The sequence below is a fragment of the Protopterus annectens genome, chromosome 9.part0, assembly GCF_019279795.1.
Source record: "Protopterus annectens isolate FY-2018-M chromosome 9.part0, PAN1.0, whole genome shotgun sequence".
Taxonomy (NCBI): Eukaryota; Metazoa; Chordata; order Ceratodontiformes; family Protopteridae; genus Protopterus; species Protopterus annectens.
This window is the reverse complement of record NC_056743.1, coordinates 813,667,849-813,684,664: the sequence shown is the minus strand read 5'-3', so window position 1 is coordinate 813,684,664 and position 16,816 is coordinate 813,667,849. Positions and strand designations below refer to the sequence as shown.

At 42.6% G+C, this 16,816-nt stretch overlaps 1 long non-coding RNA gene across 1 annotated transcript in view; it reads left to right on the top strand.

Annotated features, from left to right (window-relative positions):
• Positions 1 to 2,915, top strand: part of LOC122811557 — a 268,755-nt gene extending 265,840 nt beyond the window's left edge. The window contains exon 2 of the long non-coding RNA XR_006366270.1: positions 2,787 to 2,915. This is a non-coding gene — a long non-coding RNA (uncharacterized LOC122811557). The remainder of the gene's footprint in view (positions 1 to 2,786) is intronic.
• The last annotated feature ends 13,901 nt before the right edge of the window (positions 2,916 to 16,816 follow it).

Below are 16,816 nucleotides of genomic sequence, written 5' to 3'. Positions count from 1 at the left end.
GTCTTTTCCCCAGATTTTTCAAACTTACTTGACATGCACAGACAACTACGTTTGTCTTCACAGAACTAAATATTTTAGAAAATCAAACCAATTTTTGTTGCATTTTCTTTTCTCCATCTAGGTAATCCAGTTTCTAAAGTTACCTTGGCTAAATGGCTTAGAGACCGCATCACATTCATTTATCATTCTAAGACTCCCAGCTTCCAAAAACAGTTCAAGCCCATTCTACAAGAGAAGTAGCTACATTTGCAGTCTTTCATGCCAGAGCTTCTTCAGACGACATTTGTGCAGCAGCATTGGTCTTCTCATAATACCTTTATCACTCATTACAAATTGGATCAGGTCTCAAGGGGTTGAGCATCTTTTGGCTTTATGGGGCTTAGGAATATTCTTCTATGAGACCTCCCGAGGCTAAAGTAGCTAGGTACTCTGTCCCACTGTGAAGCATTGGGTGAGGATTGACAACATCAGATAAAGATGCATCTTATAATGTGCCCATCTGTGTGTTTCCACCAGTCCTTGACATCCCTACCCTCCTCCTCCCATCCTGAGACTGTTGGTAGACCAAATTTAGTACTTGGCTAGTTTCCTTTTAAGGACTCGTATTTGACCTTGGTTAATCTATTGCATAACCATGACCTTTCCAGTCTGACTGCCACTTCTTCGCAAACAAGATCTGAGTTTATCTCTGAGGAGCATGATAGATAGAGCCTGGCTCAAGAGTTTGGAGAGGTCAGGATGAAGTAAACGTGTGACCCTTTTCCGAGGTTTAGAAGCGAACCCACTGATTGGTGAAGATCGATAAAACAGATGGAACGTTATACTAAGACATAACATCTTTTTATCTTCCCTTAAGCCATCTGAGAAAATTATATGGTAGCAAGTGGGAAAGATTGGTCTACTGGGCTATTCAGAATCCTATTGACTCTTTCTGCCCCTGTACATAAAGTTCTGAAATTCTTAACCTTTATTTTGAATCAGAGCTAGTTCATCTGCAGTTAAGGTTCAAGTAGCAGCAGTTTCTAATTTTCATCTGATCTGATGGTTCTTCACTTCTAATAAGCTTTGCAAGGCGTTTTTAAGAGGCACACTGTTATTGAGACACATTTTTAAAGATCTTACACCTCTGTGGGATCTGAAGTCTGGTACTGCAAGCACTAATGCATTCCCCTTCTGAGCCTGCCGATAAGCGTGATTTTAAATGTCTTTCGTGGAAAACTTTATTTTTAGTGGCCATTACTTCAGCCAGATGAATTTCAGAAATTCGGGCCTTATTTTCAAAATCGCCATACCAAATTTTTCATAAGGATAGAGTTATACTATGAACCAATGTGTCTTTCCTTTCTAAGGTGGTGCCTGTATCTAACATCAACCCATCTATTAATTTATGCAATTAAAAAAAAAGGAGAGTACTTACTTCATTTGCTAGATGTTCAGACAGTTATGCTTTTATTTACATAGAACAAAAGAAATCAGAACTATGGATCGGTTATTTGTTTCTTATGCAGATGTAAAGTTGGGTAATCCAGTAACCAAAGTAACTCTAGCCAGGTGGCTTAGTGACTGCATTTCAGTTTTTTACAACAAATTGGGTATCACCTTAAGATTGAGCTCACTCAACCAGGGCCATGGTAACTTTTTTTTTTTTCATCCAAGCACCTCCATGGATGATGTATGTACATAAGAGACTTGGATTTCTCCCCATACCTGCATTACTCATTGCAGGTTGGATATGGTCTCCATAGGTGGAGCATCATTTGGGTGAATGGTGCTCAAATATTATTCCGCGCGTCCACCCTGGAGCTAAGGTAGATGGTGACTGTCCCATTAGTTGAGGCTTGAATAATAATTAACATTAGACGAAGTTGTGTGTGCACTAATGTTCCATCTGTGTTGTCTATTTTCATTCTTCTCGGTTCTTCTTTTACCAACTCCCATCCTTGTGCAATTTCTGGAAGAGCAAGTGGCTAGACACTTATTCTACTCCACACATAATTGGACTCCAGATGTGGTCTCTGCCTATTATACTCATGTTTCTTCTGTTAAATCGGCAAACAAGGTCTGAGGTTAATAGGGTTGTGCATTGTGGGTAAGGGAGAAGCTCTAGAATGCGAAGTTAGCACAAGCTTTTGCAACAGCCAAGACAAATGTTTTGTGTTTCAGTGTTGCAGCCATCACATTTGGGTTATCCCTGCGAGGGTAGCCCTTGGCTGGCGCAAGTACCAGACACTTAGTATTTCTGCTTTGGTTGCTGTCAGCTTTTGCAACGGCCAAGTCAGATCCGAGGTGTCTGGTCTAAACCCATTAGTTGAAGAATTAATTGATAATACAGATGGAATGTTATGGTGAGTACATAACTTTTAAATGTGGCAGGGACCTTAACTATAACTTTGCAGTAGTGCAGCTTCGCTAGGTTAAATGCAATAAAATTCCAGTCTGCCATGTTTAATATTGCTAGCAGCGATATTAAATTTGAACATGCTTTCAGTGTGACAGTAAAAATAGTTCTACTGTTTAAGTAAAAATAACTTTGAAAAAAAAAAAAACTAGGTTTGGCTGTGAAAAATACTCGCCAGCCTTCCTTGGTGTGATGTGGCTTGCTGACCTTTATTGGAAACTTTAAGAACAGCCAAGCCAAGGTCAGAAGTTATCTTGAAGAATTAGAACAGTCATGGTCTTTTGTTTCTGTTTGAAACCAGAATTCTGTTTTCCTTAACAGTTTTTGCTTTGTAAAAACTAAAATGTTCCACTTGGTTAATTTCTCTTTTTACCTTTTTTTTTTCCAGATGTCACTAGGTGGTTCCACTCCACTGACAGTCTTGCAGCTTCCAGGCGGACAGGTTCAGGTACAAGGAGTTATACAGACTGCACAGTCCTCTTCAGTAATTCAGTCTCCACAGATGCAGAATGTTCAAGTAGGTAGAATGGAATAAAAAGTTAAGTAACACTGGCAGTCTTTCAAGACAGTTGTGTGTGAATTTAATAAGAGCTGGACTAACACTTGTACTATCTTTTAACATAAGTAATGCATTATTTTTTTACTATGCTTTCTTAATGTCCGTTGTACTAGTTAAGTAATAGAATTTCTACTCCTGGGAAGGCAAATTATACAAAACTGTTTTCACTTCATTTTAGTTATTTGGGACAATGTTTTGCATAGTTTGGTTTTTCCTTTTGTGTTTGCAAAGCATTACATGTTTTCATGTAGTGCCCGTGTCCTGTATTGCTTTTAGTTAGGTAAATGGATTAGTAAACCAAGCTGTTTTCACTTTAATATGTCTGATGCTAATCAGCAGCCATCTCAAATTGTTCTGTTACCAAGCACTATCTTTTAAGGTAATGTACCTTAAGCACTCTCTACCACCAACAAGTAAACTAGGCAAGTATTTTCCTTTTTAGTTGAGAACCTGCTAAACGAGGGTTGCTGTCCCTAGAACACAGCAGATTCAGTCTAGTGATAATGGAAAGCTTTCAGCAGGGTAATGTAGCCTGCTTAGAACTGTGTTTTTGCATACCCTTGGAAATTAAACTTTATAAAATGGTGCTTCATATAGACATTATTTTAAGTGTAATGGCTACTTATCTAAATCTAGTTTGCTACTTATGAAACTCTTTTTTTTTTTTTTTTTACTAGAGAAATTGATACTGATAAGCTCAGCTATGAACTCCTTCAGTGGAGGTTCCATATTTGATGGTAAAAAATCTGTGGTTCAGTACTTTTATAGTACGTATAAATAGGAAGACATTGTGCACATGTTAAAGAAAATATGTTAAGATGAATGTTCATGGATGTGAATTTGCAGATCTTAAGAAACACCATTTATTTTGCCCCCCCCAAAAAAAAAAAAAAAAAAAAAAGCTATCGGCTACCACCAGCTGCTCTCCTCATTTCATCTGGTCTGCTTGATTGGGTCCAACCTGTCCCATGTCTAGGGATGTTGCGGAGCTCTATGATACTGCAGTGGCATCATACTGATGCCAGAAGTATACCCTAACAACCAAGCAGCCTTGCAAACTCCACAGTCATTGCCTTTGGGAGGTGCATGCACCAGTTTGCATGTACAGCACCTCTCAACAAAGTGGTATAATGCCTGCAGTGTGGAGCTTAAAAGCTTGTCCTGTTAATGATGCTGTTGCAGTGCAGCTAGGCAGCCACCCTCCCCCAAAGATGTGACGAGGTGACATTGGGTGCTCACTCCCATCCTTCCTTGATTGGTCCTTCAGTGCCCATAATGCTAGTCGAACATGAGAATGAGTTAAGGTGCAGTAAGGGCTTTATCCTCTTATGCTACAGGGCTATATGAAAAAAAAAAAATCCTTCATTTTGCTATACGGTGTAAGACTGCCATTAGGAAATTTTGCTGCGTGTCAAAAACTGCATGCTTTGAGAGTGGATGTGCAGTGGCCATAGTGTGTTTACCTCTCTAAATTACTCAAGTGATTTTCATCTCTTCTAGTTAACCATGCATTCTCTTGTGAGCAGATGTCTGGTAAGGTTCAGGCCTCCACCAAGTATTCATTAGATAGAGATGCAACATTTGAGACTTATGTCTGCCACAGTTGTGGAGAGTGAGGTGTGCAGTCTGTTTCAACTTGTTTCCCCTCCCCATCCAATTGTTCCTGCGAGCTGTAAACATTAAATTTTGTATAATGTATTATAATGCAAAATTCCTTTGTCTTGTTGATGCTATACTGTAGTACATATATCATATTCAACTTGCTGATATTCTTTCTGCTTTCTAGCCCAGGTTGTGACTGACAAGGGGTTCAATGACCAACCAGCTTATCCACTTAAGTAACTAAGATAGTAATACTTTTCCAGTTTTCAGGAAATATTTTTGTAACAAAGCTGAATGTGTTCTGTGGGGTGTAGCAGGATTATCTTTCGTATGTAAAATTGTTGGTGAAATGCATTCTTTAGACATTGACACTGAACATCACAGTAGCATGTATGCACTGATGTCCTTTCTTGGATCACTGTTGCGGTGTTCTTGTTAAACAACGCAGAAAGTGGATTCAATAAAAATATATTTACTGGTGCATCTGGTACCTCAGCTTTCACCTTCAAAGGAATAACTTTTACACCACATGACTCCCATTTATATTGTACTTAATCATTCAATTAAATACATTATTATATTAAGACAAATTACTTTATAACTGATATTTTATACATATACTGATATATCCTTGTGCCTGATGTGAGTAAATTAATCCCTCAGGCCGACCAATTCAATACATTATTATATTAAGACAAATTGCTTTATAACAGTGATATTTTATACATATACTGATATATCCTTGTGCCTGATGTGAGTAAATTAATCCCCCAGGCCCGACCAGTCATATCGGTGGGGGGAGCATATTTGCAAAATGTGAGCATTTTTCTAGATTATCAGCTTAAAGGTTGTTTAAATAGAACAGTGGTGCGCACAAAAATGGAAAGGAGCTCTCTAATTTAATTGGCATGAACTGGGATGAAAGCTATTAAGCAACTGTTGATTTTAAATCACTATATACTAACATCAAACACAGGTGGGCAGTGGAGGCAGTTAAAAACATGTTTGGTAAGGGTCCAGGGACTGATTGTGTTGCATTTATTGGAATTTTCATTAACGCACAACTGAAAAACAGGTCTTATTTGCAAAAAGAAAGGAGTGCCATGGGGGCATCTTGTGCGCCAGCGTAGGCCATAATTTTTATGAATTATTTTGAGAACATGTATATTTATAACACCACATTTTACAGTCTGAAGGTAATACTCTAAAAAAAATTTATAGATTTGATTTTTGTATGTAAAGGAGATATGGAAGAATTCATGGGTTGTATGGTGGTTTTGCACAGAAGTCATTTTGACTTGGTGTTTACCTTTCACACACACAGAGGAAGTTCAATATTTGGATTTGATGTTTTTCATCCGAAGGGAACAAACCATTCAATATAGGCCATTTGTTAAGGAGACTGCGGTTAATAACTTTTTGATGGCAAGCAGCATGCATGCCCCTTGTTTATTGGCTGCTTTGCCATATGGGGAATATTTTATTGCAAATACGTTTAATAAATCCGTTACGGGGGAGTTTTCCAAGGTAAGGGTTAACTTGATAAGCGGGGGATATTCAGAAGATATTTTGAACAGGGCTGAGAGTCAAGTGTTGAACAAAATAAGGGGAACTGGCACTGTGTCTATAATATAAGGAAATGCAATGGACGTGAAGGACTGAGTATAAGGGAGATATCAATGATATGGATGATTATTTTTTGTTGCTAGATATTCTCCCTTTTTTGACTGGCACAAAGGGCTGGTGTATAGATTTTGGCCAATCATTTCCAACCATGTTAGCCTTAAAGATTTAATTCCAAGGCGGGTTACCTTTCCTCACAGTAGATTTTTGAATCTACAAGAATTATTGAATATGGGAAAGGTTAGAACAGCAGGCATTCGAAAGGGAGTTTCCCTTGTGGTAGATGTAGGGTTTGTAGGAAGATCAGGAACCTGGATGGGAGTAGATATTAATGATAGGGATGTATAGGGCTCAAGTGGAATTCAGGTGTGATTCCTGTGGAGTGGTTTACATAACTGGATGTGATTGTGTACCAGCCCTTTGGTACATAGGGCAAACCGAAAGGGCGATGAAAGAGTGCATCATGGAACACTTAGATGATATCAGAAATGAAAGAATGGACAGTCCCAATAGTACAGCATTTTGTAATCCATCGTAATAAATCTGGTGCCAGTTTCTTTTTCAGCATTTTGGCCAGGCCGAGATTATCAAGAAGAAAATTTTGTAAAAAAAAAAAAAATATTAATTTTAGAAACGGATTATAAATGTTAGCACTTTATATCCTAAGGGGTTAAGTCAGGAATTGAGTTTTAATGAATAAAGTTTGTATCCGTATATATATAAAATGTCACTTTGTGTTGTAAAGCAATTTGTCTTAATATAATTATGTATTAATTGAATGATTCAGTACAGTATAAATGGGAGTCATGTGGTGTAAATTATTCCTTTGAAGGCAAAAGACGAGGAACCAGATGCACCAGTAAACTATCTTTTTATTGAATCCACTTTTTGCATTGTTTTGATATTTCTTCGTGTTCCACTGTTGTAGTCATCACATTTGGGTTTTCTGCCTGCAGGTAGCCCTTAGCCGGCCTGAATGCCAGAGTCATCGGATTTCTGCGTCTGATGCTGTCGCTTCTTCCATGACGTCAGGGGTATAAAACATGCAGCCGACGCCAATACATCAGTCTTTCTTGCAGTATGGTGCCAGAGGCAGAAGCAGTTCACAAGTGCCGGTCATCCGACTCTTAATTTTCATTTTAGAGTTTCAGACCCGAAGTCTTCAAAAATTAGCACCCCGTTGGGATCCTTTTTTCTTGCTCTGATGCCAGAAAAAATTAACAATAGTCTTTGCTTGTGGAAAGCAAATACCTCCTAGAGATTTTCATTCTTACTGCGGCACCTGTTTAGGGCCAGACCACATCCCTCACTGTCTGTTTTGTGCCTTGTTCAATGCCCAAACTATTCCTTTGGCTATTTTTGTAGCTAAATTCTTTCGTTATCTATCTTCGTACTCCAAAATGGCTTCGTTAAGACATCTGACTACCGATCTTCCAAAAAAACTAAGATAGACAGCATAGGTCGAAAACTGCCGACGACTCTTCCATTAAGCTGGTCGCCAGTCCGCCGGTACTTGGTGAGGTGCTTTCGCAGCCCCTGTTAACCCGCTACTCCAGATTCGCAGGCCTCTACTGAGACCCATTCGGAGTCTGGTATGCCGCAAGATGCTGCTTCGATTATGGAATCTGCGGATGTCTCTACCTTGGATGGGTCCGGAGTCGCTGTGCAGGCACCAGCTTCTGAGGGTGTATTCAGGCCTACATACTTTCATATTAAACTGACGGCATCATTTCCAACTAGAAGTATCGAATTTCTCAGGATTAAAACTCGCACTAAGCCTAGAAAACAGATGCCCAAACCGTTAACTCTGGCCCATATGCCTCAAAAACAAACGGTTAGAATGGTTGAAGACCTTATTAACTTAATTGGGGGAAGCCAGTCTTCTCCCTCTAAGAGACCTAGAACCGATTTTTCCTTCCTGATTCTTCTGATCAGGAATCGGATATCTCTGCTCCTTCTGATTATCAGGATTTGCCCTTTTCTACTTATGGGGATTATGATGCAGAGGATTCCATTCCCTCTGCTTCCCCTCAAGAAGGTTTTTCTTTTGGTGAAACCTTGTATACCCTTGGGGAACATTTCTCCTGGGAAAGCCAGGACTATTCTGAGTCGAAAGAGACTTGGGGAATTCTTACTCCTGCCTCAACACAGGCCTCTAGCTATCCTTCCTGATGTTCATCGTGTGACACTGCTGTAGTCAATACACTTGGGTTATCCTGCTGTCAGGCGGTTCCCCAGCCGGCCTGAGTTCTAAAGTCTTGGTCCGGCGTCTGTTGCTGTCACCTCCTCCCTGACATCAGTGCGACAGGGGTATATAAGATGCAGCCGATGCCATTTTCTTCCGTCTTTCCTGCTGTGCGGTGCCTGGAGCAAAAGCAGTTGGCAAGTGCCAGTCGGCCTACTCCTGAGATTTTCCTTCCGAATCCAGAACCGAAGTTTTCTACAAAGCCAAGTACCCCGTTGGGGAAACTTTTTCTTGCCTCAGACGGATGTCAGTAAAAGTTAACTATTTCTTGTGGGAAGCAAATACCTCAAGGATTTCCATTCTTATTGTATACCATGCCTAGGCCCAGACCACGACGTTATTGGTTGACTGTTTTGTGCTAGGTTTAATAAGCGCACTATTAAACGTCTGTTTGATTTTGCCCGACATTACTTTGGCAGAAAATTTAATTATACCATGCCGTCGGAACGTTGACCGGTATTCATAAAAAGCGCTAAGACAAGGGCAGGCATCAGAAACCCAAAACTGACTACGAAGCCTCTGCTAGGCCAGTCGCAGATACTCAGGTTTTCAGTGAGGCTCTTTTGCAGCCCCTGACTACCGCTTCTGCAGAACCACAGGCTGCCCCCTGACCCCCACGTGGAGATGGCTGGGCCTTTGGACGCACTAGTTTTTCAGCAGACCAAAACCGATTCTGCAGAGGGATCTGGAGTTACCTGAGCTACCCGCAGCTTCAGAGGGTGTCTTCAGACCTACTCAGCTAAGCATTAAACCCTCTAAGTCAAAGCCTCCTTTAAAAACTAAAACAAGTACAGCATTCTCCAGGACAGGCCTCCATGCCTAAGAAACAAATGCTCAAAATGGCTGAAGACCTAATCACTCTGATCAGGGGTTCCCATCCCCCACCTGATAAAAGGCCTAGACAGGATGCAGACTATGATTCATCCGACCAGGGGTCCATTTCCTCATTTATCCTCAGACCTGGGATATTCTTTACCTCCTTATGAAGATTCTGATGCTGAGGAATCTATTCCATCAGCCTCTCCGCCTGAGGGACTACTCCTTTGGGGAAACCTTACATACCATGAGGGAGCATTTCTGTTGGGAAGGCCAGGATTATTCAAAATCCAAGAAAAGGCTCAGACTTCCTATTACCTCAACACACAACCCTGGCTATTCCGCCAGTGCTATATATTGTGGATGATGTGTACACTGAATCCAGCTTAAATCCTGATTCCTTACCTCCAGCTCCACTTAAACCGGACAGATATTAGAGTCCCTGACTCGCACAAATTTCTGTATAAAAGCCCTGTTGCTGATCCTGAAACCATTTCTCAGGGACCCAAAGGGGTTAAGGCCTCATCAGCAAAGAACCCAGTTTCCAGAGCACTAGACAGATGGGGAAAGAAAGTATATACGTCTGCAACTTTAGCAGTAGGAGCCTTAAATTGCCAGTTTCACATGCTAAAATATCAGCAATTTTTGATGTCTCAGTTGAAACAAAAAAATGCTTCCAGATACAGATCCTCCTAATTTTAAAGAAATGCAGGATTTATTGCATGCCGCTGAACAAGTGAGAAAGCATACTTTGCAATGTGGTTTTGATTAGAGGCCTCATGCAGAGCAGCAGTTACAGGCTTTGTCATTAGAAGACGTGCAGCAGTTGCAGGCTCTGTCATTAGACATGCATGGTTTAAAGAACATACGTTACCAGATCATGTTAAAGCTAAATTACTGGATGCACCTTTACAGTAGGATGTTAGTTAAGGCAGAACAGGTGTTAAAGAAAATGGAGGATAAGGCAAAATCTATGCAAACAGTGATGGATTTCTTACAGGTTCAGCCTCCTCGATTTAGTAGAAACTGGCCAACAAAGAATTGGTCCTTTCCAGTTAATGACAGACCTCAAAGGGGCAGATACAGACTGCCAAGAGGTAGAGGTCAACCACAAGGTCCTTACAGGCCTCTACAATGGGGTGCATCAGGCCAGAAAGAAGGGGAAGACCGGCACCAACCATATAAAAAACGCCCCCAATGACTTCCCACTCCAGCTGCCAAACAACTCACTCTTGGCAGCCCCTTTGGGAGGAAAACTGGCACTTTTTTATCACAATTGGCATATGATCACCCAAGACAAATGGGTTCTCAATGTTATTTCAAAAGGTTACAGGTTCCACTTTCACACTCTGCCAAGATTAAAAGGAATGCCAAATCTGCCACTAAATCAATGGGCAGAGGCCCAAAAACAAATTATGGCACTCATGAGCATGGGAGCTATTGAAAAGGTACCACCGCAGGAACAAGGGCATGGATTTTACTCGAGACTCTCTCTGGTTCCCAGAAAAGACAAAGCCTGGAGGTCCATTCTGGATCTTTCTTCACTAAACACTTAACTGGATGTTCCGAAATTCAAAATGTTGAAATTACAGCAGCTTCTTCCCATGCTGGGCAAACAAGCTTGGCTCGTGACTTTGGACCTCAAGGAGGCATACCTGCATGTCCCTATCAGACAAAACTGCAGAAGATACCTCTGGTTCTTAGCTGGTCCAATGCACTATCAATTCTGTGCACTGCCCTTTGGATTATCTACTGCGCCCAGGGTCTTCACAAAGTGCCTGGCACCAGTAATTGCATTTTGCAGACTGAAAGGAATTCAAATTTACCCATACCTGGACGACTGCCTGATTCAAGCAGAGAGCAAGGACATTCTTGTACAGCATCTGGCGTTTGTAAAACAGTTAAGTTGCCTTGGGTACACAGTAAACGAAAAGAAATCAAAACTAGTGCCCTCACAAGAGATAATATTCCTGGGTGCCAGCTTGAGCACAACGGCCCAGATGGCTTTTCTCACACCAGACAAGCAAGGACAACTGACGCACTATTTTCAATTAATGGCAACAAAGACCCAACTCCCTGCAAGAAAAATTCTGCAGTCTTTGGGCTTCATGGCATCTTGCATACTACTAATTCCATATGCCAGACTGCATGTGAGGAAACTACAATGGTACCTAAAGAATGTATGGTCTCAACACTGTCAAAGTTTGGAAACGGTTATACCACTGATACCTTGCCTTCAACAGGAGTTTCGATGGTAGGCTCAAGCTGGTCACCTCAAGGACAGCCTTTCACTCAACCCACAGCCAGGCAAACACTGACAACAGATGCATCGGATTACGCCTGGGGAGCACACATGGCAGGAAAATGTATTCAGGGCAAGTGGCCCGCAGAACAAAGGTATCTTCACAATCAAAAAGAGATGCTAGCTGTACAAAATGCCTTTATAGCTTTCAAGGATCTGTTGCATCCAGGACAACTACTACTAGACAGAACACCACTGTTATGTTGTACATAAACAAACAAGGAGCACTCACTCCTACCCCTCTGCAGACAAGCTATGACCTTGTGGAACACAGCTATAAACTATCAAGTTAATCTACAAGCACAATTCCTGCCAGGAGAGAAACACACTGGCAGACGACTTGAGCAGAAATGTCATGGATCCCCACGAATGGGAATTGAATCCTGAAATATTCAGAATGACAACAAAGAAATGGCGGAGCCCGGACATAGATCTGTTTGCCTCCCCATTGAATTGCCTGTTAAAGAAATTCTGCACAAGGAGTTACCATCCGCAAGCATGGAAAGTGGATGCATTCTCAGCTGGACAAACCTACAAGTATATGCTTTTCCACCACTGCCTCTTCTCCCAAAGGTACTCATAAAGGCCAGGCAAGAAGAGCCAAAAATGATTGCACCAGACTGGCCACGCCAGCACTGGTACCCAATCTTAAAAAACTTAGCACAAGGACCACCCTGGATTTTGCCTCAAATACCATATCTGCGCTCTCTTACTCCACAGCCAGCTAAAGACACTAAACCTAGCTGCATGGAAGATTCCCTAGCCACGCAAGCAGTGCCTCTCTCCAAAGCAGTTATGGATGTCATTCTGGCGGCCAGAAGGCCTAGTACCAGGAAAGCTTACTCTGATAAATGGAAGAGATTCTGTGCCTGGAACCAGGCTGACAGTCTTGATCCTCTTGTGCCAAACATTCCTCGGATACTACAATATTTGACTGAGATGCTGGACAAAGGCCTCTCCTTTTCATCCAAGATCCATGCCTCTGCCATCTCTGCACATTACAACACGGATCCACCAGTTTTCTCTAATCCTTTGTTAAAACAGTACCTCAGAAGGGCTAAAAACATAAAACCGCCCCGTAGAGCACCTACCCCAACTTGAGACCATAACTTTGTTATGGAAAAATTAAGTTTACCTCCTTTTGAACCAGCTGGCACGGCAGAATTAAAATACATTTCTTGGAAAACTGCTCTGCTTCTGGCAACTTCTGTAAGAAGAGTTTCAGAATTACAGGCATTAATGGCAGTGGAACCTTTCCTCATTTTCCACCAGGACAGGGTATCCTTAAGAACTAACCCTACGTTTATGCCCAAGGTAGTTTCAAGTGTCTCTAAACCAAACCTTTCACTTGCCTACTTTTTGTCCAAAACCACAGAATAAAGGGGAAATACTACTGCATTCATTGGACATTCACAGGCAGTTACGCTTCTACTTGGACAAAACCAAAGCTTTCAGGAAATCTGAGCAATTATTGGTGGTATATGATGCAGCAGCACAGGGAAAAGCTATTTCAAAACAAACTATTTCCAAATGGATAGGACATTGCATACGTTTCTGCTATACGCACCATGGAAAAACCTGTGCCCAACAGCATTAGCTCTCTCTCCACCAGGGCAACAGCCACTTCAATTGCCTACCTCAGAGGAGTACCTACCAAGGATATTTTGAAAGCAGCAACATGGAGATGTCCTTCAAGGATGCATCTGCAGTCCTTACAAATGGGTTGTCCTGTCATCAGGCAGCCCTTCGGTCGGCCGGATTCCAAAGTCTGGGTCTGGCCTCGGCTGTCGCACTTCACCCGACGTCATAGCTGCAGTTATTCGGGTATAAAGGCATCAGCAGACGCCATTTTCCTCAGTCTTTCTTGCCGCGTGGCCAAGCAGAAGCTGTTCGCAAGTGCCGGTCGGTCAGAACCAGAGATTACTACTACCGAAGACTTCTAAAAAGCTAAGTACCCCATTGGGGACTCTTTCTTGCCTCAGCCGATGTCAGGAAAAGTAAATAACTGTTTAACTTGTGGGAAACAAATACCTCATAAAGATTTCCACTCTTACTGCTTACCTTGCTTAGGCCCAGACCACGACGTAGCAGCTTGTCTAGCCTGTGCTTCTTTCAACCGACGGACGCTTAGACGTCGGTCGGAATTTGCTGAAGAGTTTTTCGGCTCCGCTTTTGCTTACATTATGCTGTCAGATACTCCGACTGCACAAATTTCTAAAAAATGCAAGGTAAAGGACTGACACTCGCGGTCCGGTTTCGGCCGAAACCGCGGTTAAGCCAACTGCGAGTGTCTCGTTTCGGCTGAAACAGTCTACGGTTCTTCGGCCGAAAGCTTGCCTCCTACCGAGGCCTCATCCAGCTTGGCTGAATCTGCTACTGAAATCCCACCCGCTCTTGCAGGTTCACAGGATTTATCTGATACTATCCCTTTGGATATTTCTACCCCTGCACGTGGAGCTGCTAGGCTACCTGCATCCATGTCGATTAAGGCCTTTGCCAGGGCTAAAGCAGCAAAAACTACCAAGACTGTGCCTGCTAGGACCCCCTCTCACAGGCCTAGCTCTAGTTCACAAATGCTTAGTCTAGCAGAGGATCTCATTTCTTTGATCCGGGGATCCCAACCACATCCAGACAGGGCCTCTCACCCACCTCCAGAGAAGAGGACTAGAGTAGAGCCCCCTGAGCCATTTTCTTCAGATGACTCCTCTGATGAATCGGATAATTCAAACCCTCCAGAGGGCCCTTTTTCTCCTTATGAGGACTCTGATGCAGAAGAGTCCATTCCTTCTGCCTCTCCGCCTGAGGAATTTTCTTTTGGGGAAACCTTGCATGCTATGAGGGAACAATTTCAATGGCAGGGCCAGGATTTCTCAGACTCCAGGAAAAGGCTTAGAACCTTTTTGCATTTGCCACAGCATAGGCCTTTAGCCATTCCTCCAGTACTTACTGTTGTGGATGATGCATTTAATGATGCTTGTACTGCTCCTAATTCTCTTCCTCCGGCCCCTGCCAAGTCCGATAGGTACTACAGGGTTCCGGACACACATTATCATTTGTATAAGGCCCCTTTTGCAGATCCCGAAACTATCTCCCAGGGACCCAAGGCTGTAGCAGCTACCTCTGCCAAAAAACCCCTCCCCTCTGAAAGGGAATCTAGGGCCTTAGAGATGGGGTAAAAAGGTTTACACTTCTGCTACTCTTTCAGCTAGGGCCTTGAACTGTCAATTCCACATGATTCAGTATCAGGAATTTATGTTAGACCAGTTAACTAAAAAACTGTCCTCGGATGAACCATTAGACAAAAAATCTGTACAGGAAATGGTACATAACATTCAGCAGGTCAGTAATCATTCCTTAAAATGCGGCTATGATGCACTGGAGGCTTCCTTTAGATCAGCCATGACTGGCACAGTGATCAGAAGACATGCATGGTTAAAAGAGCAGTCCTTACCAGACCATGTTAAATCAAAGCTCCTAGATGCTCCCATGGATAAGCTCAATTTGTTTGGCTCCCCTGCACAGCAGGTGCTGAAGAAGGTGGAAGAGAAAGCAAAATCTGTCCAGACAGTCAAGGATTTCTTGCAGGTCCAGCCTCCAAGGTTTAGCAGGAACTGGCCTTCCAAGAATTGGTCCTTTCCAGACACCTTCAGAGCTCCGAGAGGCAGGAATAGGCACTCAAGAGGCAGAGGTCAATCCAGAGGTGCCTACAGGGGACATCAGTGGCAGGCTAACAACCAGCGAGGTACAGCCACAGATCCAACCACCACCACTTCCACAGGACAATCACAGTGACTTGGCCCTGGCACCGCCTACCAGGGAACAACTAGAAGCACCCTTAGGCGGGAAGCTAGCCTTATTTTCAGTAAACTGGCATTACATCACAGGAGACAAATGGATTTTACAGACAATAGACCAAGGTTACAGGTTTCACTTCCATACTCTACCAAGGAAGAGAGGAATGCCAAACCTACCTCCAAATCAGAAGACAGAAGCTCTACAACAAATAACTCACTAAGGATGAGAGCTGTAGAAAGGGTACCATCTATGGAACAAGGGCAAGGATTTTACTCCAGACTCTTCCTGGTACCAAGCAAAGAAAATAAATGGAGACCTATTCTCGACCTGTCCGCTTTAAACGCATACCTCATTGTTCCAAAAATTCAAAATGCTGACCCTACAGCAGCTTCTTCCCATGCTGGGCAAGGAGTCTTGGCTGGTAACTCTAGATCTCAAGGAGGCATACCTGCACGTCCCCATACGACCAAATTGCAGAAGATACCTCAGATTTCTTGCAGGATCAGAGCATTATCAATTCTCAGCATTGCCTTTTGGCTTATCTACTGTGCCCAGAGTATTCACGAAATGCCTGGCATCAGTAATTGCTCATTGCAGGCTTCAGGGAATTCAAATTTACCCTTACCTGGACGACTGCCTGTTGCAAGCGGACAACAAAAACAAATTAACAAAAGATTTGGAAAGGGTCATTCATCTTCTACAAGCCCTGGGATACACAGTCAATATAAAAAAGTCAAGGCTGATACCATCCCAAAGGATAACCTTTTGGGTGCAGATCTGGACGCATCAAAACAGATGGCATCCTGCATAATATTGATTCCACATGCCAGACTACATATGAGAAAGTTACAGTGGTACCTAAGGAATTTATGGTCTCAGCACAAGCACAGCCTAGAAACCCAAATTCCAATAATTCCATGCTTGAAGCAAGAATTCCAATGGTGGGCTCAGGCCTGTCAATCAAACAAAGGACTGCCCTTCCACAGCACTCCACCAAGCCAGACCAGCACTACGGACGTCTCAGACCTCGGTTGGGGGGCACACATGCTGGACAAGTGCATACAAGGCTTATGGACTCAAGACCAGCTGCACCTACACATAAATCAAAAGGAAATGCTGGCAGTAAAACTGGCAATTCAGACATTCAGACCATTTCTTCGACAGGGTCAACTGTTGATAAGGACGGACAACACCACAGTTATGTGGTACAGCAACAAACAGGGAGACGCACATTCATACCCTCTATGCCGGATGGCAATGGACTTCTGGAATGTGGCCCTGAGCTTCAACATTCAGTTACAAGCAATTTTTGTGCCAGGAAAAGAAAATATACTAGCAGACATCCTAAGCAGAACTACCACGAATGGATGCTGCATCCGGACATCTTCAAAACCATTACAGGGAAATGGGGACTACCAGAAATAGACTTATTTGCATCCCCACACAATCACCAACTGAAAAAATTCTGCACAAGGA